This window comes from Pyrus communis, chromosome 11, assembly GCF_041283825.1.
Source record: "Pyrus communis isolate YQ-2024b chromosome 11, ASM4128382v1, whole genome shotgun sequence".
In the NCBI taxonomy this organism is placed as follows: Eukaryota; Viridiplantae; Streptophyta; class Magnoliopsida; order Rosales; family Rosaceae; genus Pyrus; species Pyrus communis.
In genome coordinates, this window is record NC_142575.1 from 10,360,002 (window position 1) to 10,384,141 (window position 24,140).

Genomic DNA, 24,140 nt, shown 5'->3' on the forward strand with positions numbered 1-24,140 from the left:
TAAGAGAAGAGGAAGTTCGGCTAAGCCACACAATAGACAACCTAATTTGGTATCGAATTCTTCATCCATGAGATTCAAATTTAAAACCTCTCACTTTAAAGTGGAGAGGAATACTACCAGATCATAATTCTAATTGGTTGATGAGTAGTGTTAAAACTTCAATTTTCAATTAAGAAAATTTAACGCATATTTGATACTCTACTTGAATCCAACTTTTAAAACTGAAAAACAATTTTCAAGTTTTAGACCTTAAAAACTTGTTTGTATGACTATTTTTAAAAACTGAACTCAAGACTAACTAAAAAAATATAATTTATTCCCTAAAAACATAAAAAGTGAGTTTTTAAACTTAAACTCACTCATTTATTTTTTCTCCCTCTTCTGCTCTCACTCCAAATCTTTCTCTCTCTCTCTCTCTCTCTCTCTCTCTATTTTCTTCTTTCTCTCTCCTTTTTTTTTTATAACATTTTTCGTCTCTACTCTAATCCGCTCTCTTTATTTTCTCGATTATTTCTCACTCATCTTCCTCTTTATTTTGTCTGATCCTCTTTCTTCTTTCTCTTTCCTTCAATCAACTCTTACTTTCTTTCCTCCTCTCTCCTCTTTCTCTCTCTCTTGTGACCCTTTCTTTTTAGATCTCTTTATTTAGTTTAAGTCGGAAAATTTAAAAACTTTAAATCGCAAGCCAATCAAATTTTTAAGTTCTAAAGAAAATTGTTTTAAAGAAGTGTTTTGAGAAATAATAAAAAAATTTAAATAAGATACCAAACAGGCCCTTAGGTTTTAACTTAAAAATAACTTTTTTCTTCTAATATTTTTGGCTAAATTTTAGGCCTAAATTATTAAAGAATGATTTTAGTCAAATTTTTTCCGGTAATTTTTTTTTAAAAATAAAATTTGCATTGATTCTTTTATTTTCATAAATATTTTTATTTAAATATTTTTATTTAAATATTTAAGTTCCCATAAATAATAAAAAATCATCAAACTTACCTCATTCTTACTTATAAACAACACATGAAGAACATAGAAAACCACACAACCTATCCTTTTTTTTTTTTTTTTTGAACAAACGATATTATATATACTAAGGGAGACGAATGTAGTTTAAGCCTCATAATGGGCTAGCAATAATGTGGTTCGAATTCGCCTTTAACAATAATCGAACCTAAGACCTCTCACTTACAAGTGAAAATGAATATTACTAGACCATAGTCCAAAGTGGCAACTTATCCTATTCTTAATCACAAATACATAGGTGGATAGAAAGAAAAAAGAAAAAAAAAAAGAAGGAAGAATTGTATGTCAAAAGTGAAATTTTGTGTAGATGTTTGAACAAATACACAAGTATTATATAGTTTTAGAGTAATTGTTTATTTAAATAATTTTTTTAATTGTTTAGCCGTTGTATTTAATTTTTTGTTGTTGGATTTTTTTTTTTTACCGTTAGATTTACTCATATTTGATTATTCCGTTAGACTTAATGTATTATCAATTTAATTTTTAAGAAAAAATTGAATCTGGATAGTTAAATCAACCAACGATCCAACCACGTGGGTCGTCTGATGAAAAATATAGCAGGTGGGTCCTTTTGCAAGTGATCATAGCGTCAGCAGCTGGGTCTCAACACTAGGTCTCAGCCATTATCCTCGACTCATTTTTTGGACTAAATTTAAATCAAAAATAAGTTTTAACCCAAAATATGTTATTAGTCCAATGATTGGAGAAGCTTTGGGGGATTTAAAACTTAAATTTTGAGTTGTAACCCATTGGAGTTGTTCTAATTTGCTCCTAGAAAAGGTTTAAATCACACGAAAAAGGTACGAGAACCACCTTGACCTAGCTAGAGTTTTTTCTAATTCTTTTACTGCTTTTTAATTTTGACTAGAAACGCGTTCGTGTAGAACATGCCAGCATGGGACGTTGTCTAGTTGGTAACTAGTCTATGTGAGTATATATCAATCGGAAAATATTCGAATTTATTATAAATTATTCTGTTATAACTTCTGGCTGTCAGTATTGTTGGTTTCTCAATGTCTGTAGGGTTATTCATACACATTACTGGATATGTGATTTCATCCACCCTGTAATATGTATCAATCGGAAAATATTCGAACTTTTGGTAGGAATTGTGAATTATGAAGAAAACGTTACAAAAGGAACAATGTCTGACTGACTATAGCTGGCGATTGATTCATGACTTCTTCACTATATCACGTCAAATACAGAAACCCTACCATTTCTTCTTTTTGAAAGCTACAGAAATCCTACCTTGCATTCCATGCTGCATTGGTCTATCTGCTGCTGCTGCTTCTTCTTCTTTTTTCTTTTTGAAATAGTGCTGTATTACTTCACTCTCCATATTCCAAGAGATCATTGAGTTTCCTCTAGTTATTAATGAGTTCGTTTTACGGGGTCTCCATCTTTTCATAGCTTTGCAGCATTGGGTATAAAGTGTAATCATGTTTGAAATTAGCCAATCACATGACTGTTTTCACGCCTCCCTCCTCCCCACTTAAAAGTTTTGTCTCCCACTGGACGAGTGAAGAAGACACTTATACATCGTGTAGTGTAGTGTATATATCTTCAACACTCGCTAGGAACTTTTCCTTTTTAAAATTAAAGATATAGGTTTTTCTTGGGCAAAAATGTTTTCGGTCTACAGTTTAGGGGATGTAAAGTGTGCAAATAATGAACAAGGTTTGTAGAATGCTTTCCGAAGTACCAATTTTGTACATAAGTAAAATCAATAATGTGAAATCAAAATTAGGAATTTTAAAATATAAAAAATATTATGTTTCTAAATTATAAAAGTAAAAAAAAATATAAATTTTTATACAATTATATATTTAAACGAAAGAGAGAGGATCCTCGCTAGATTCTCTTTGTGAGGATCCTAAGGATTCTCTAATCACATCCGTTCATCGTACATCGTGCTGTCAGTTTTTATTAGGTACTGTTTATATTCAATTTTAAATAAAAAAATTTACAATGATTTTTGACCGCACGATATATGATGAACGTATGTGATTGGAGGATCCCTAGGATCCTCACAAAGAGGATCCGACGAAGATCCTCTTGGTAAACGAAAAGGGTTGAAGATGTGCAATGTTTTAGTTATAATAATAATTTAATACCAAATTTGTCATGTATAAGAGTCGAACTTGAGAATCTGACTCACATGCGTAGTAACCATTATAATCAAATTTACATGCGCCACTTGTTCATTGGTTTATGTTAGATATAGTTGTTATGATTGGAAAAAGATCATCTCCGGATCTCTTCCACCAAGGTCACCAGATTAAATAATACAAACCCTTAAAATTTGATCCAACGGTTAGAAACATGGGCTCATTTAAAAGTTATAATACATTTAGCCGTTGGATCAAATTTCAAGGGTCCAGATTACTTGATCCGGTGGTCTTGATGGAAGAGATCCGGAGAAGATCTCTTTTCCGTTATGATGTGATGAATTAGTTAGACAAGGATGAGTAGGATTGCCGCATAAATATTAGCAGTTATCTGTGTAAAGTAGACTAGGCAATTTCTTACAAGAACGTTAACACAACACGAAAATAACAGGTTTCAAATCAACACGATAACTAATCGGGTAGTTATCGTGTCACACTATAAGAATCTGTTAATAATGAGTTCTTAACAAGTTTACACAAGGGTAACCTGTTTTGACACGTTAAAATTTTTTTTTTAATAATTTTAAACTACTAAAAAAACTTACTGTAAAATTGTAGACATCGAAATTTCAGTAAAATAAATGTTGACCAATGCATTAAAATTACAACCTCCACTCATTTCACCTATATCATTCACTTACTTCACATACAACCTCCACTCATTTCACCTACATCATCCACTTACTTCACCTCCAACATCCACTTACTTCACCAACAACCTCCACTCACTTCACCTACATCATCCACTTACTTCACCAAGAAAATTCGTAGTGGTGATTCATTCTCAAAGCCTATAAATAGGCTTTTCCATCAAGGTATCAAGGATCCTAAAATCAACCAATTCACAAATACATTTCTCTACTCCCACAATGGAAGAGAATACTCCCCACACATCCAAAATCCTTGAAGCTTTGAAACTCTAAAGCTCTCAAGCATCCAACCCCCAAATTCCCAAGAATCCCGAAGAATGGAGAAAGCACTCTACGTTCTTCGTCAAATCCTTGAGGCAATCGTTCATCCAATATCAAGCCCCGAATGCCCTTGAAGATCCATTCATCCAAGATCAAGCCCCGACGGCCCTTGGATCAACAAACAACTGTTCTTCAAGATTAAGCCTCGAAGGCCTTTGAAGATCCGTTCAACAACTGTTCATCCAATATCAAGCCCCGACGGCCCTTGGATCAACAAACAAATCCACACATCTATTATTCAAGAACAAGCCCAAAAGCCCTTGAAGAAAGTGTTCATTCGTTCATCCTAAGATCAAGCCCCAACAACCCTTTGGATCAACAACATCAACAAATCCACACATCCAACCGTTCTTCAAGATCAAGGCCAAAAGCCCTTGAAAATCCGCTCATCCATCAACCTTCAAGATCATCCCCGACGGCCCTTGAAGAACTTCCATCAACTCAAGATCAAGCCCCAACGGCCCTTGAAGAAAGTGTTCATCGTTCATCATCCGTTCATCCCAAGATCAAGCCCCAACGGCCCTTTGGATCAACAACATCAACAAATCCATACATCAAACTATTCTTTAAGATCAAGCCCAAAAGCCTTTGAAGATCTACTCATCCATCAACCTTCAAGATCAAACCCAAAAGCCCTTGAAGAAATCTACACAACCATTCTTCATGATCAAGCCCCAACGGCTCTTGAAGAAAGTGTTCATCGTTCATCATCCGTTCATCCCAAGATCAAGCCCCAACGGCCCTTTGGATCAACAACATCAACAAATCTACACATCCAACCATTCTTCAAGATCAAGCCCAAAAGCCCTTGAAGATCCGCTCATCCATCAACCTTCAAGATCAAGCCCGACGACCCTTGAAGAAGCTCCCACTTGTTCATCCTAAGATCAAGCCCCAACGCCCTTTTGGATCAACAACTTCAAGATCAAGCCCAAAAACCCTCGACGATCTGTTCATCCCTGTTCTTCAAGATAAAGCCTCGATGGCCCTTGAAGAAACTTCGAACTGTTCATTTAAGATCAAGCCTCGACAGCCCTTGGATCAACAACACATCAACAAACCAACATCTTACAGAGATCGAATCAGAGGACCAAATTACAAAGAGATTGTAACCCCAAAATCATTAATACAAAATATTATTTTTGTACACGTGTTCTTGTCTCGTTCGTCGTCAGAAATTTCCATGTTCACAAATTTGGCACGTCCAGTGGGACAATCTCTACCTCTCATCTCTGTCTCCGTTCAAGATATTCAAACATAGTCCATGGCTTCAAACAAAGAACAAGTCATGACCATCGGCGCTACCTCTATTGAAAAACAGCTAGTTCAAATGAAGGAAACAATTGCAAGGCTGATAAAGAATGCGGAGGAGAAAAACTTGCAAACTGCCAGACTCATCAACCGTCTAGAGGCGTAGCATGGCGTCAAAGTGAAACCAAGCTCTTTTCCAATTAAGAGGACCGAAGAAGGCTTTAACCCAAATGCCTACGAACTTATGTCGAAGGCTGGGCATGACTTTGCTTCCTCTTCAAATCTTGGAAAGAAGGTTTCAAACACCGTCAACGACAAAGATCGTGACCTCACCGAGACTCAAAAAAAGTTGAAGGACCATGATTACGGAGTTGACAACAACAAAGCTGGACTTGGCTTCACACCAAATGCATCTGTGAAGATTTCAAGCAAAGCGAAGAACGCTAGCGCTCAACACATCAGCGTGAGCATTGAACAAAATCAAGAGGAGCCTAAACCTCTCATTCGAGTGTCAGTCTTCGATAGGCTGAATCATTCAAAACCCAGAATTTCGGCACTTGATCGCATTGGTGGGTACGACCGAACTTCCGTGTTCAAACGACTTAACACACCAACACCCCAAAGCTCTGTTTTTGAAGGGTTGTCAAAACCTAAGAAACAAAGCAGCAAGGCTAGCTCTCCTCCCCAATGATCGGCTTTGGAAAAACTTGAAGAAACCAAGAAGCCTTCTAGAAAGAGGATGACAACGCCAAAGGAAGAAAAGCTCGACGGTCTAGCATGAAAAGACGACGTTCGAAGCTCGATTCCTTCAAGGATGAAGCGCCAAACAACCTTGGAGGTCAACACAAAAGGACCACTGAAGGTAAGGAGGTGCATCATCGTCCACACTGGCAAATCTTCATGTTTTCAAACCTAAGAGGACGGCACTGAAGATGAAATCCCTAAGAAAGACGTCACTTCTGGCTTTTTCGACTCAAAGTCTTCACCTCGACCGTTAGGGGCATGCTTCAAGTCAAGTGAAATTGAAGGATGGACTCATGTCATTCCGAAGAAACTGCACAAGAAGCATACATCTTCTCCACAAGTGCACAAATCAGAAATGAGGCAAAGTAGCTTTCGCCAACCTCCAAAGCAATGTGAAGAAACCAAGAAGCCTTCTAGAAAGAGTTCTTGTGTTAAACCAGACGCTATTTGTAGTCTTGAAATCAATAAAATTTGAGCAACATATTGAATGTAGCCAGTTTTGCAGGGTGAACCACTTATATACCTTGCGTCCTTGTCATTTTAGTTTCTATCCCAACCCCACCAATGGCTTACTGTTTTAATTTGTTAACCTACAAGTTTTGAGCATTAACAAGGATGCTTAGTGTTTTTCTCAGAGGCGTGAGAGGGGTTTCGCATAGAGTAAGAGTTTTCACGTAGAGCATTTAAGTTTTTTGTTGAGTTGAAGGAGGATTTTCTCGTTGTAGAAGCTCTTCTATTTATAGGAGTGGATTCTGTGATGATCAAGTCTACCTAGTGGTATAATTTTGATAATGTTCCAATTCTTCAGCATATTCTTTAAATATACTCGAAATTATTCTCGGCTGAAACTCTATTGCCGCCAAGCCTCATTGTCTTTGACTAGAAATATGAACCTAGATGGATTATGCAATTGATTCAACCTTTATTTGGAAACCATTCCTGATCTTTAATGTTTCTCTCATCCAAAAATTTAGAGTACATAGGCTAAGAGCGTGCAAATTGGGTCCAAACATATCACGTGATAAAATAGATAATTATGAGGTATAATAAGCATATAATTCTTTATTACAGTTCATAAATTGAACATAACATTTTTGGGGATGCAAGTTGGATTGGAGAATCCAATTCAACCAACAAACTTCCATTCCCAATTTGAAAATTTCCAAAATCGAACATTTTTGAAGAGTTGGATCACAATTAGAATATATCTAGATTTTCTAAAAATTTGAAATTCTGATCCAATTTTAGTTGAAGTTTTACAAACTTATTCCAACGCAAAATTTTCAATGCATTATGAATTTATTATTATATTTAAAATCAAAGTTTTATATTTGCAGTGGCGGAAAACAATCATATTCATACTGATCTCTCTCGATCCTCTTTTTTCCTATTAATTAACAATTTAACCCCCTAACGTTGTTGTTTGTGAAAAAATAAAATCGAATTTTATAATTTCATCGCATTCTTTGTAAGGCTATAAACTCATTAACATACCTATATACAACGAAATTAATTAAAAATATACACAAATACATTACCCAAAAAAACACACACGCATTGAATTGCTGCATTCATCCAAAATTCCGAGACAAGATCAGCTTCATATAAAAATTCACATATTTTGAAACTGTGGGTAAAAAGTTATATTATGAAATGATTTGGATTCAAATTGAAAACTTGGTTTTGATCTGATCCATCAGAAAATTGGCCCTAGACATTTCATAACAATTTTTTCTCGTGTGACAAAAAATCCATGTGAATGAGACACCAAATTCAGTTAAATTCTCTAACATGAGATATTCAATCACTATATTCTCAAATTAACAAATTGGCAGGAAAAAAATAATATGTCACACCAAAACACATAATAAGTAGTTTGCTAGGTGGTAGCCCTCATTAAAAGTTTTAGGTACGATGTGACATCGGCCATGGTCACTTGCCAAGAAACTCTATACCTAAGAAGCAAGGAGAAGATGAAAATTCATAAATGCAAGGATGAATGATTCCCATGTCACACTGACCATTCATGTGCTTGATAATATTTGAAAGCATCCATCTATTCGATACATGTGAGAGAGAGAGAGAGAGAGAGAGAGAGAGAGAGAGAGCAGTGGGACATCTCTAAATTAGAAAATCTATGTTCCTATTCGTATATGGTTGTAGAAAAGCACAGGAGGGAGGGAGGGAGAGAAGGAGGAAGGGGGGCGCGGGGGGGTGGGCGGGGTGGTGGGGAAGGCAATGCAAAAACCAAGAAAAAAATCACATCAAAATACATCATTAGTCTCTTTAAAGGGAAAAAGGGTACTATCAAGTGAGGAGGAAAGGGACCCTAGGGCATGTGATATTGTAGCAAAAAAACATAAAATCAAGGAAACACTGAAAAATAATTAAAGAGGAAAGAAACACTATGTTTGGAAAGGCTTAGGCCCTGTGTATGTGTAGGTGTGAACCGTGTGATTGTTGTACATCCGAAAAGGATGAATCGTTTTGCTAAATTGGGTAAATGCAGGCATGATAAAAAATAAGTGTGCATTGGCCTTTTGTGCCTACTTTTAACTCTTGAGTTTACCATGGTGACAAAGTTACCCAAGTGCATGATTGCGGGGCACTATAAAAAATTAAAAAGTGAGGTTGGGTGAAATTAAAGTTGGCCGTAATTGTTCACAACAGTGTGAGTTTATTCTAGTCTTTTTCTTGATAAATAATAAGATAATTTCCACGAAATTTATTTAAATTATGAGAAGCTGAGGAGATAAGGTGATCAACTTAGTAGGCTCACGCAAGTACACCACAAGTATTACTAATATTGTCTTAACTTAATTATCCATTACTATTAGAAGTGAAAACTCTTATCCATTAATCGTATATTATTTTGTTATATGACTACTGTGAAATCGTATTCTCCAACAGTAAGAACGTTTGAATCCGACATGCAATAAGTTGAAGAAGAAGATTATATCCACCATGAAGATCCACCACGTACGAGTTTATTCTTGTCGTTAATATAGGAGATTTTAAGGTCGGAAAAGAAACAAAAGGTCTCTAACTATGTATGCCTAGCTAATTACATATGCACAAAAGAAAACAAGCAATTCTTGATTATTTTGTTTTCACTTTTATGTAATAGATAGGTTTGCTAAGAAGAGGCGGGGTGAAACTAAATCTTGGTTATTTTGTTTCGACTCTTATCATCTCATCGTTGAGTTTAGTTTTACTCAGGATTCATACTTGGACACGCAACTAGCACAACCCAAAATTTTCTTCTCTTCATTCGAGCTCAAATTAGTTTTGGGGCCAAGAAAGCTTCGCATCCGCTTACTATTTAATTGAGGATTTGGGCTTTTCCTGATTCAACTCTTTAAATCTCTATATATTCCTCCGGCAAAATCTCTTATGCGCATGGCCAAATGCTCAGCTTATGTGCACTGCCACACGGGCAAACGCTAGCTGCACGATCGAAAATAAACAGCTTTGAATCAAATGGGTCTCACGTGCTGCTTGTAGAGATTTTTCCCATTTTACACGGATGGTTCTTATTTTGCGACGGATCAACCCAAATCCGACCTAGAAAATACTCAAAATAACGAAAAGCAAAACAACAAAGTTGGATTATGGAGAACAATCTACAGGTAAAAAATGAGCTGAACATCGCACCATAGATCTTACCAATCCGTTGCACCATGTTCATCTTCTTCCCCGGAAATATCATATTCCGCTGAAAATCTAAACCCTAGACACTAAAATTGGTCTCGAGGCGACACTTGTGGTTTTTTCGTGCCATTCTTTGCTCAAGTTGAGGTCCAAGAATCTTTTGCCATCTCTCCGCTCAAGTTGGGGTCCATAAATAAAAAAGTTCATGTAAGCGTTTTAGCTTATTCAAATGGTAAAATTGTCAATGTCCAATATCATGTTCAATGTTGTTAGGGTTTACTCTATTTGAAGAATCTAAAGTTAGTGATAATTATGAAATTTATAATCAGGATATGGCAACGAAAATAGAGCTTTACGACCTGAGTCTAAGGCTTATTAGGCATGGATTAACAACAATTCAAAGTTGGATACATGTTTGAAGGACTTACATAAATAAGTTCGGTGATGACATGAAAAATAAGTTCCGAGAGACATGCTTCGGCCACTTATTGGATTTGAGTAGTTTAAGTTTTAGTTGTCAAATTGTCCATGCAATGATCTTCCGTTGAGTAGCAAATAAGGTGGTAAGTTACATCACTGGTCTGAGCAATGTTATTGGCAAGGGCAATGTTGCAAATTTTACCGAACATGATTTTGCTCTGATTACCGAGCTGCAATGTACATGACAGAGTGCCGGACATAAGAGTGCCAAATAATTGCGATTTTTGTAACTGAAGAAGTACTTTCTTAGAAGTATTCATGGTGTCTGGACAATTACTGAAAAAAGCATTCAATAAATACCACGATATGATTTGCTGCAATTAGGTCTTTTATTCATGCTACATTTTGTGATTTTGGGGATTGATCCAAGCGTAAAGGTAAATGACCTTTACTTGCATCTAGCCGATAATTTGATGGTGTTCAATGAATATCCTCGGGAAAGTTTGTCGTTTGAGCACACCCGGGGTGCCCTTTTATTTGCTCCCAAGAGCACGAATGATGACGGTGATGACGGAGACAACAATTATGATGCAAAGTCTATTGCTAATGGCGGTAGTGAGTACGGTAGTGATGAAGAAGACAAGGGGTAAAGGCAAGGCCAATGCAGTACAAAAGACAAGTCAGGAAAGAACAAAGAGCAAGGTCAAAGTCCAAGTTAATGTTAAGAAGAGGGAAAGGCAGAGGCTAGGGATGGGCATATGGGTCTTTGGACTCGTGAATTCGGACAGTATTATTTGGCCTGATATAAAACTATCTGATTCTTGTTTAACTTTTAAAACTGTCTAAGTTGGATCCGACTTGTGTAAAACTGAGTCCAAAGCCAAGTTCATATTTCTTATGTGTGTGTAAGTCGGCCCTGACCGTTTAAGAGTTCATTTTATTAGTGGTTCACAATGAAACATATGATTGATAATTTTATTTATGTTCAATCCTAAGAAGTAAAACAACGATCAAACTTCTTCAAACAAAGAGTCTTAAGAATCTTTTTATAACATTTGTTGGTATTGGTTTTGTTAGAAGTAATTCTTTCGTAGTAGGAACACATAAAGATTGTTTTATATTGTTGTTTTGTTATACGACATATGATTGAAAACGGATCCATTTGACCCATAGAAACTAGACCATATCAAACGGATCCAAATGAGCTGGTTCTACTAATAAAATATATAAACCCGAACCAGCTTGGGAAGTCGAATTCGGATCTACCAAAAATAGACATGACTCGACTTGCGCCTACCCTGACTTAGCTTCATAGAAAGTAGCGAAACGATTATTGCTACAACCAATTCTTTGTGCTCTCATGAGCGATTATTAATCGTTAATATGTTGTAAGACTAGTTTATGTCAACGACAGACAGTCATTTAAATACAGAACACCGACAAATGTAGTTTGCCTGATGAGAGCAGAGGCAAAGGGTGAGGGTGGAAGGAAAAAGCAAAAACTGGTTGGAGTTTAACCATACTGACCTAAATATCATATTGATAGTTGAGTATTGACGAGATCATGAGCTATATATGCACATCAAAATTGACGTCAATATGAAGAAGCTCTGAGTATCTTGTGGCTACCTAAGGACACGATATAAGTTGTTCGTAGTAATTAAGGATGCGTTTACTAATCCGTAATCAACTTGAGAGGAATTGAATCGAGGAGGAATTGAAATGAGATGAAATCAGAATTAGATTCCTGTTGAAGATGTTTACTAAACTGTCTAAAATCAGATTGAGAATGATGTAGATTTTAGAATAGCTGTTTACTAATTTACTTGAATCGGAATAAAAAACAATTTAATTACTAAAATACCCTTGTATATAAACAAAAATTTAATTTTATTCAATTATTTTGTATATCTAAACTAATACAATTATTTACCCTAAAAAAATTAAGAAATATTTATTAATTAAACTACTCAAACTTGTGTGCCTCACACCGCATACTATTTACCATAAAAGAAAATCAATATAAATTGTTCTCCAGCAAAACGAAGAATACGACAGGGCTCTGGGCTTTTGCTTCACAGATCCTGCGATTTATGTGATTTCATCATGAATCTTTGCTTCCCTTTCATTATTTTAGGTCTTCTCTCTCAAATTCCATGCGAAATCTGCATCTCATTCATCTTCTCCAGTGCGGCCTGAAGTTTTTGCTCCAAATTCATTTCCGTCAAACCCTAACTTTGCTTCAATAAACATTGGCAACATGGTTCAGATCAAACTGAAGCGCAATAATTACCTATTGTGGAAGTCTTGCCAGTCGGAGTCTGGTCCAACGACGATCCCAGTCTGTGATGGCAGTGGCATTGGGGAAGCTTTGCTGGTCCAAAATCAGAAATAGAGGGACAGAAGCAGGTTGAAGGAGGAGAAGATAAGGGTCTTTTGGGTAGAAAAACTTGATTCCGGATGAAAGCTTTGTCCTGGAATTCAAATACTAGCTATTGTTCAGTAGTCTGATTATGGGAATATCAGGAATCGGATTGCTGATTTTGAGTGGACCCCGCATAAATTTTTGTTCCCAAATGCATAGTAAACATTGGAATCCTTTCAATCAGGAATGATTTCCTTTCATTTCATTCCAATCTGGTCGGTAAACACGCCATGAATATTGTCCTTTACTGTTGACTACAAATAGAAGAATTTTTTCATAGGGACCGAAACACGGATGATATATCACGTGTTTTTATGGAAGTGGTGAAATTTTTTTTTTTTTAAGTTCTTAACTTTTTAAAACACATATCCCACCATTCGTAGAGTGACACCTGATGTACCACCCCATATTTTGGTCACATTGATAAATCTTTCTACAAATAGATGCATATATGGGGACTTCGTGAATGCATTGCGAGGAAAACATAATCCTTTGTGAATAAGAAGACCGTTTAAGAGACTACCAGTCGTTCATGTTGAGCTTTTGAATACCAAGTGGCACGACCTAAACTGGTCATAATAGTTAAATGTTGTGACAAACATACAAGTTATTCTCATATGGCATTGCCACAAACATGATACACAGTCCCAAATAAAAAAGCAAATCAACCTGTTCATCGGAGCATCTCTAATCATGTTCTTTATTTTCAGGTCAAATTTTAGCTAAAGGGGCTAGCAAGTTATTTTAACTCCAAACATACTCTTTTATTTAATGTTAGGAGATCCTTTCTCACTCCCTTCCCTTTAATATATAGTGTGATTGGAGATGAAATATTCTGACTTCTCCGTATAATTTGATTAGAAGCTCATTTAGGGAGTCCATTGTAGATGCTCATATGAATTTAGGATGAAATCAGAATAATTTTTCATCTTGATAACTAAAATTTTAATTATAGTGTTTAAAAGCATATAGGCAGCTTAGATAGGTTGCACATAACTGCACAAGAAAGAGACTGACTCATATTCCTCCACCCTCATAAGTTCACACCTCACCGTGACAAGTTCTCTTACGTGCCTTTCAAGTTTAAAGCCTCCAACATGAATCTCATGAAGAACTTGAGACTCCGGCTTTTCGACTCCTCAAAATGTGAAAAAAACAGAGCGGAAGGTGTTGGCGATTAAGATACCCCAAGTAACGAATAACAAACAGGAGATTGATAACACGAGGAACACGATTGTTGATACCATCACGCAGTTTGGTCAAGAATCAGCTACTGCTGGTAATTGGATCGAATGTCTGATAAGAAAAGAAATTCTGGAGGCGTGCGAGTTGGTCGACGGCTTTTGTACTTTAGTCGTGGATATGGTCTCAATTATTGAAAATGAGAAGAAATGCCCAGATACTTTAAAACAAGCTATTAGTAGTTTAATATTGGCTTCGTAGCCAAAATAGTTTATGAGATTGTCATAACTTCTCATTTTGATCCCTGAGATTGTCCACCATCAATCATTTTAGTACTTCTGTGAAAAAATCTTCATTAAATTGAATAAACCACAGTTTAAGTAGAGGGGTTGATTTGACAAAATATCCTTAATTTACCAAAAATTTTCTTTTAGTTAGATACGAAAAATCAACTTAAATAACTAACCAAAACTCTAAAGTAAACAAAATAAATCAAATCGCGAAAATACTCTAATTGAACAATGAAATTCAGATGAAGAAGCAAGATCCCACAATATTATTTAAGTTTAACATAGACTAAATGATCAAGCAATTGGCACCGGCGAACTCTTTTTATAGGATTCATTTAAAGCTTACGAGAAATAAGGAAATTGGCAAAGCCATCGCTGCAAGCCTGCAAAGATCTTGATTGTATGCAGAACAGAAACCTATTACCAGGCAATGCATACGTATACAGTACTTCAAGGCGTTATGTGTCTATTGCCACTTAGAAACAGTTCAAAACAAGGTTTAGACACTTTATAGGCACATCATGAACTAGTGTAATGGACTATGAAGTGTGAGTCTTTGGCAAGGGGTACGTATAGGGGGCTTCAAAGCGTACGTGTCTATTGCCATTGAGACACAGTTAAAGTGTATCCAAAACAGGGTTTAGATACTTTATAGGCACATTATAAACTAGTGTAATGGACTATGAACGTGTGCGCATAGGGTATATATACAGTGCTTCAAAGCGTATAGGTCTATTGCCACTTAGACACAGTTAAAGTGTGTAAAAAACAAGGCTTAGACACTTTACAGGCACATCATAAACTAGTGTAATGGAATATGAATATGGATAAATCTTCAGCGGGAAAACGTTACGCTAATATATATAAATTACATACTAAGAGTCTAAGAGCGGAAAATTCTTACTCAATTAATATTCGAGCTCGGTGCCTAATAATCCAAAAAAGCGACAGCATAAAGTTAGAAAACTAGAACCTAATTTGAAGCCTTTGAGCATTCATATATCCATCACTTTAGTATATAGAGCATGATACGTCATATAATTTGACGTATAGCCCTTAGGCCGGCCTTAGAGACAGTAGTTACATGCCAAGACAGAAAAGTAAATTCAACAAGACCATAAAAATTGAACACAGGAGTAATTTAATCGATATGCCAATATTTTTACTCAAATTAGAAAAAAGACTACACATATCATTCTCTTCCGTTTGGATGGTTGTGGATGTAATGAACTCATAGATATACATTTTACGGTTTGACGTCTGTCGTGGTTGTAATTGTTTCTTTGGTTACAACGAAAGAATAGGATCTCTTTTATTCTTGGTAAATGACTTTTAACGAGGGAAAAGATTTTTATTCGAGGGGGATCCAATACTATAAAGATATATAATTTTTATTTTTCAGCAGCCAAAGTAAATAACATTAAATCAATGCTTTAATTTAATTTTAACCATTGCTTTAAAGTGCAGGTGTTTAAGCAATGCATTTTATGTCTTGTAAGATAGCGTAAGTCTTGAAGAGTTGAAGCGTAAGTATTTCTAGTATTAAATAATAATAAGTAAATACAAAACAATAAAAATGAACTACTTAATGTCAACCAAGCATACTAATTAATCCCCAAACTCTTTTTTTTTAAGGGAATTTTAACGAAAAGTCTGCGGGACTGTTTACTTTAATGAAAAATCATATTTTTACACTAAAAAGTCAAACCTAGTACTATTCACTTTATCCTTTATTTTGTCCTTATCGTTAAAACTCAAAGTTTTCAAACCATTTTCATTAGTTTTTATTTTTATTTTTTTTATTTTAATCTTTTCTTCTTCCTTTACATTTTCTTGTTTTCTTTATTATGATGATAATAAACATCTTTACAATTCCTAGTTCAAAAACAGAGAAAAGATGAGAGAGCTTGTGTTGCGGAGATGGAGGTAGAGTCTGGGAGTCTGGGAATCAGGGAGCTGGTGTCTAATGGGTAGCTTTGGGACTTGATCTTCTATCTTGTATTTATATGTTGAATGTCAGTTCAAACTTCTACACCCATTTTGTGTGTGGCATTTATCATTGATTGACACGTATTAAGTTTATGACATAAAATTAATAAAAATTATGAACACGTATCAATAAAATTAATTATTTTTAATTTTATTGTCATAAATCTAATATGTGTCAATCAATAATAAAAATTACAGAAAGATCACATACTAAATGAATGCAGAAAATTTGAACTCAGCCTGCTTTTGTAAACTTACATTGGTCATAACCTCAATTAATTGCTGAGGTGGGCTATTGCATGACTTTAGGCTTGGCTTCCTTTAAATGGCTTGGGCTACAGCCCAAGGGAGCCGTCACATGGGTCCGTCCATGCTTTTAATTTTCTCGTTGTCCCATTTCCCTCGCATGCATGCTAAGTAAAATTTTAATTGTGATCTTATTGAATATAACACTGTTTATATAGGTGCATGATTGGTTGACAAAAAAGAGAGTTAATATATATAGGTTGTTGTCATTCACCAACAAGTAGATTCTAAAAGTCAGACTAGGATACAAATATTAACACACTATAAAATTATTAACTCTGCTGATGAATAACACATGATCCAATCGAAACAGTCTTGACATAAAATTCAAATTACAGTAATTATAAGAATGATAATTTGATGGAGCTGTCAACTAGTTTACTTGATAATCTGAAGCTAGTCCTTGGCGGCTGCAGTCTACTGCACAAATAAGGATCGAATTAATAATTAACTTCATCCTAAAAAACTTGCATTCAAAATATAAAAAAGGAGCAATTAGTGGATTGTCTTGATTACTGCGTCTTGGGTTCAAACACTTCATGTCCTTCTTAGTATAAATTAGTGTAGAATATCGTTTGTATTCAAAATAGAAAGATCCTAAAAGTTAGTGGGTTAGACCAATTTAATTGTAAGCCTGCATCTCACATTGTTGTAGCTACCAAAAGTATTGTACAAAACATAATAGGAGTTCGGATCGTTATCTGTTCACCAATACCTTTGTGTGGTTGCAATAATCTTCTCCAAGCTCTTAGGCTATGTTTAGTTTCGATGAGTACTTTTTAGTATGTACAAGGGACTGAGATAGGTTAGTAAGAAATGAATTACAATATATTAGAAAGAAGGAATGAGAAATATATGAGGAATTCGTAAATGACTCATTCCAAGTAATGATTTGTGAATCCCTCTCACATGCCTTTGTGGTTCTCATGAAATGCCTTTAATCCTCTCTACCTATCTAATCTTTTGTAGTTTACTCCTTGTTTACTTGACCTCAATCCCTTGGAACTTGAAAATCCATCCCTCAAGGTAAGTAGCTAGGTAAACTCTATCTATATGGATGCTAGCAAGTCAAATAGGTAACATTTTACAATAAGGGCTAATATTTTACTGTTTGACAGGATGCTGTTCTAATTAAACTACTCTAAAATGAGGAACGGAATTCGAATTTAAATGCTAAAAAGACACCTTGACAAATTGACCTAACCACTTATGCAATAAGAACTAACCATTTGAATCATGATAAATAAGAGATGATTAATTAAGATCATCAGAGTTAATGTAAATTGCGTGTGCATTCGATATTTATGAAATGCTTGGGAGACCCACAACTATGTGTGATCCAATATGGAAAGGGAGATTCAAAATATTTATACAATTGGAAACATAAACATTAGATTAAATTAGGAGCTACTTGATGCAGAGCCGGCCCTGAGGGTGTGCAAAAGGTGCCACCGCATAGGGTCCTCGATTTAGAAGGGCCCTCAAATTTTCATTACATGTATACAAATGTATATAAAATAGATTAGAAGCAAAAGACAATCTTATCTGCGGTTCTAGTGCTAGCAGTTTAGCTCTTGTTCCTTATAGCCCATGTGTGGGGTTCAAATCCTTGTGATAATGCTTGGCTATTTTAAGCTTTTGCAAATTAGTAAACTTAAAAAAGGAGATAACAAAAACGCATCCAACGTGTATCGAACTCAAGACCTTTAAATGTAAGGAAAATAACCTGGCTGATCAAACAACTTATTTTTTTTGCAATAACTTTTAATATTTTAGATTTATAGATGAAAAAATTGAAAAAAAAGAAAAAGAAATATAACATTAAAAAAAAAAAAAAAAATGAAAGGCCTCCATCTAAGTTTTGCACAGGACCCCTAAATACTCAGGGCCGGACTTGACTTGATGCAATATCATATCCCTTTCATATTGTTCGTTTGTATACACACAAGAAGAACGTATCAAAGTACGATAACTAGATCAAATCGTCAAACTGATGTGGGGTGTGTGTGTGTATATATATATATATATATATATCATTACGTAATATTAATTAGATGTATGCGTGGCCCAAGAGACAAGTTTTTCATAAAATATACAGGTACTCGTATTAAGTATACAAGTTTATGTCATATTCTTTATGAACGTATCAAGGTATATCCAAAACTCATTGGCGAGTACTATACTGAAATTCTAAACATTCCTCTCAGACGAACGGCTAAAGAGTAAATGGATACCTTACCTGAAGTTCACTATATAAGCGCATCCAATCTGCGTCCTCAGATTACCCCAACAGCTATTTAATACTTCAGATTAACTCGAATGGCGAGTACTTTAGGGTTAATGTTGATTTCTCTTTCCGTCATCTTAATCAATATCATCTCCCTTCCTCTCCCATCAATGGCTATTTCTTCATGCAATGGCCCATGCAAAACTCCCGACGGCTGTACTGGCAAGCTCACGTGCATTAACCGCAAGTGCAACGATGACCCCGATGTTGGAACCCACATATGCGGTGGAGGCGGAGGAGGAGGCAGTTGTAAGTCGTCAGGAACTCTCAATTACAAGGCAAATCCTTCCCCCAATTCAAATGCTCGCCGCCAGTGACATCATCCACGAGCGCCAAACTCACGCTTAACGATTTCAGTGAAGGCGGGGGCACCTCAGAGTGTGATGGGAAATTCCACCCGAACAGTGAGCGCGTGGTGGCACTTTCCACTGGGTGGTATGATATGTTGGAAAAATTAGGGTCTAATTGCTATATTAAATCACATGGAAAATCACATGGAAAATCAAGAAATAATTTATGCAATTATATATTAAAGTAATGCATGCACATGAGTAATTAATGTTAAACGAACATAACATAATGGATTAGAAAACCTGAAAATATGATTGAGGCAAGTGTTAGACACTTTGTCCTTAATATAAGTTTACGCCTCACTACGGTGCTCATGGTTGATCGGCGCATGTCTCCCAAGATACAATGACCACGTCCTTGTAATAGTAGCACTCCAAATCACAAGGCTCCATGAACCACGATTGTGTTGAAAACCCTCTCATATGGACTTAATAAGACTCTCTAATATTTAATGCACTATATATATGAATGTAAACAATGGAAAAAAGAAGAAGTTATAATTGCTATCTCAGTGATTATAAGGGGATTCCCTGTTTATAGAATGTGAGATACCTCTTTGGATGTGACTATTCATGAAAAGTCAAAAATTGCAACACTTCATTTAAGTAGACATATCTTTCTACCAAAAGGCTCCACTTTCTAATTTCCATTCAATTAATAAATTTAATATAATAATAATATTATTAAATTTTCCAACAATCCCCCACATGAATGGAAATTGACTCAATACCACGTAAATGACAATGCATACACTAGAGAGAGAATTCAGTAGGAAAAGTACTGCATCGGGATAGGTGGCTTTTGACTTTGAACCTTCGGTAGTGAATTACTATCATATTTACTTGGCTAATTAGTGAACGCGATGTCTTGAACTGCTCAGCCGTTTGTGTAAACCAAGACAATAATAATCACACAATACCCTTCCAGACACCCCGTGGTTGCTCGATTGTGTTCATTTTGGCCCTGAACAATTCTTGGTTTCTCATGAGTGCTTTTAGAGAACTAAGCCCTTAAAAAAATTCTCACAGGAACGGCCCCATTCCTCACTCAAGATAGATGACTTCCCATTAAGAGTATCCTGCAATACTCCACTTGTTATTTCCAAGTATAGGAATCATTAAAAGCAAAGCTTATCCTAAATACGCTGCAGATAGCACTGTTTCATCATAGGACATGGGTAGGAGATTATCTCCATAGTGCTCCCATTGAATTATCCACAATTCGGTTGTCCCTTTGAACCTAGATCTTGGGATCTCCAGTCAGCTAGGTTGGGTTGCCATTATGGCGATTCTTAAGATGTAGGCTTTGAACCCATTCCCCTCAATGATACAACTTACTCTCTAATCAAACCTTTAATTAATTGGATCCACTAGGTTGATGACTATCACTTATGGTGCGCACTTCCATTTATGAAATTATATTTCATTCGAGAGTAGTTGTTTTCCAACGTTAAGTCATTCAAAACATATGTTAGGACTCAAAAAGTAATTTGCTAATACTCGGGTACATTCCCCCATATTTTAAGGTATTTGTTAGAAGATCTCCAACCTTTCAATACCTTAAAACTTCAATTATAAGCGTAATCGTTATCTCTTTCTAGAAGCAAATTACTTTTAAATTCTTTTTAAGTACATTCCATTTCTCAAAATAGCTAAGCCACCCACACAATTCCGTTACATTGTGGTTGCTTTTCAATTGCTATCAATTACTCCTTCATCATACTTAAGAAGTAGGAACCAGTGAAGATATTTTCTCTTTATCTATTCTTCACTTCTAGGCTTTCAAGCCTCACAAGTCCTTTCTATGAGAAGCACTCTATTCACATTCAACTAGGTATTTAGACCAGTTTCCAAGTGTTTAGCAATCCCTCCTAATCCCCGGTCTAGAACGATCCCTACTTACATCTTTACTACAATTTGACAAAAAGAGGGTTTAATTTGTGTGCTTAATTATTTCGCATCAAATTTTTGAAATTTGGCCATGGGTGTTTTGTCCACTAAAGCTCCACCCGCTGAGGCATCTAGCATTTGACGTTCAATTGGTAGAAGCCCTTCGTAGAAATATTGGAGAAGAAGCTCCTCCTTCATCTAGTGCTGTGGACATGAAGCAACAAGGGTTTTGTTTCGTTTTGTTTAGTTTAGTTGTTTTGTTTTGCTCGAGGACTAGCAAAAGTTAAGTGTGGGGGAATTTGATAGGAGCATATTCATGCGACTTAATTAGCTTGTTCTCTTGCATTTATGTTGTGTTTATTTAGTTATGTTAGGATTCGCTAAATGGTTCCAATAGAACCCGCACGTCAAACGAATCCTCCGTAAAAGAGGAGGGGGTTGATGGTCCAGATGGTCCGGAATCGGTAATGATTCCATTCCCAAGAATTAAGAGAGACCCGATGGAAAGAGATAAACAAGTCCTTTTGTTTCTTGAAATTAAACAAGAACCATAGTCAGAAATTTATCACAACGTGATATCCGGTTTGGATACTTCACTTCTTAAAATGAGAACCAAACTTCTAATTTCCAAAAGGTACCAGCCACTCTTTTGGTAAAGAACCAAAAGTCACTGAATCAGCCGTATATATTAATTACAAAACCTGGCCGGAGTGCTTTCTTTTGGAAGAGACAGTCTTGTTCAATTTGAACAGATACAATCCTATATATATATATAAAATACACGTCTGTTCAAACTCATGTGTCTATTAGGGTTACTTACAACGGGAAAATGGAACCCATATATATAATACGTTTGTTCAAATCCATAGACCTTTCTCTTCACACCATATGCCCCTTTAGTTAGAGAAGCTACTACAATTGAAATAATCATTTCAACAAAACACACATGCAAAACAATTTCAAAGAAATAAGCATCAGATCAAAATAGGTCAACGCAATCAAAAGCCATTCTCATGCATGCAACCTACCAAGAAGCGTTACGCTTCATTTGCACAAGAAAAACCACATATAAATTGATATATAGACGTTAGAAAACCATGTTCAGTTAGATAAACTCATAGCAACGTGAGACAACATACATGCATAAAATAAGCAAAACTCAGAAAACCAAATATACACAAATGAAACTTATTAGAATCCAAACTGCCACTCAAAATCCGAAATGGCACCATCACGGTGATGGAATGGTTACCCTTTGGAAAAGGGCCAAATGATCCATACGAAGTGATCATGTATTTTCGTCATAGTCTATGCATCTGCATGTGCACTTTGGAAGATACATGATTGTTCTGGACAAACTAAATCCAAAATTTATTATGCATCTGTTTGAAATCTCACTGGGATCAATGATCCGTTTCCTTATAGTTTGGAAGGGTCATGTTTGTCAGTGGAGGCTCTCCAGAGAACCCTTTCATGAAGTTAGATATAGTGAATTTCTTTTCCAGACAAAAAATCAACCCATCAAGTATAGGGATTCATTCCAACACATTCTTATACAATTCACAATTCACAATATACAAAGTAAATGTATGTAATCGTTTCCCGATTGGCATGTCAACCACTTGGAAATCTGTCAATTAATTTGTCAAACACTCGATCGACAATCATTTGAAAGTTGTGAATTCATGAAGTCGTAAATATATAATATATTTACGACTTCATGAATTCACAAGGTTAGTCGTAAACAAAACACTCCCAAAGCATTACTTACTTTACAAACTGAAACTTAATGCACGGCAAAGAAGTAACCAACTAGGCAAGAATACAAACAAACAGTTTTGCAAGAAACCAAGACTACATACCAGACTATTCTACCACAAAAATTAATCTATAGGACAAAAACATGATAGAATAAATCTGAAACAAAGTTCATGCCATTAGGATCAACCTTTACTTTGTCACGGAAGCATATTATTCTCAAAACAAAAATAGCAATCAAACTAATCTTGTCTTAAGATTGTTGGAAAAATTAGGGTCTAATTGCTATATTAAATCACATGGAAAATCAAGAAATAATTTATGCAATTATATATTAAAGTAATGCATGCACATGAGTAATTAATGTTAAACGAACATAACATAATGGATTAGAAAAACCTGAAAATATGGTCGAGGCAAGTGTTAGACACTTTGTCCTTAAAACAAGTTTACGCCCCACTGCAGTGCTCATGGTTGATTGACGCATGTCTCCCAAGATACAATGACCACGTCCTTGTAATAGTAGCACTCCAAATCACAAGGCTCCATGAACCACGATTGTGTTGAAAACCCTCTCATATGGACTTAATAAGACTCTCTAATATTTAATGCACTATATATATGAATGTAAACAATGGAAAAAAAAGAAGTTATAATTGCTATCTCAATGATTATAAGGGGATTCCTTATTTATAGAATGTGAGATACCTATTTGGAAAACATATGACTATTCATGAAGAGTTAAAAGTTGCAACACTTCATTTAAATAGACATATCTTTCTACTAAAAGACTCTACTTTCTAATTTCTATTCAATTAATAAATTTAATATAATAATAATATTATTAAAATTTCCAACATGATAAAGGGTCGAGATGCGGAAGGTTGATAAGAATTACGCTTAGTAATGGGAGGAGTGTGACGGCAAAAGTGGTGGACGAGTGTGATTCGGTAAATGGATGTGACAGTGAGCATGCTGGTCAACCACCGTGTAAAAACAACATTGTTGATGGCTCTGCAGCTGTTTGGAATGTTTTGGGATTGAACCAAGATTTAGAAATCGTGGACGTGACTTGGTCCTTGGCCTAAATAATTAAGGTGGTGTACTTGACTAAGCAAAAGTAATTGAATAAATAAAGACTATGTTCTATGTGATTGTCCATGATGCCAAAAGAAGTATGCTAAGTATTCTTTGGAACATGGATTTGTACGGATAACATTCCCTGTCCTATGGTGTTGTGAATTTATTTATATATTTTTCTGTTTTTTGCTGCTTTATTACATAGTTTGTACTGGAAAAATTAGAGTTTAATTGTTATATTTCTCACATACAAAATACAAGAAATTATTCATGCAATTAAATACTAAATCAATTATAAACTATTAAGCAAACACATTACTAATGCATATGAATATGTGTTAGAAAAACTTGAAAC

General features: G+C 35.5%; 1 pseudogene; it reads left to right on the top strand.

Moving 5' to 3' along the window:
• The first annotated feature begins 18,739 nt into the window (after nucleotides 1–18,739).
• LOC137743862 (kiwellin-like) lies at nucleotides 18,740–23,793 on the top strand (annotated as a pseudogene).
• Nucleotides 23,794–24,140: the final 347 nt, after the last annotated feature.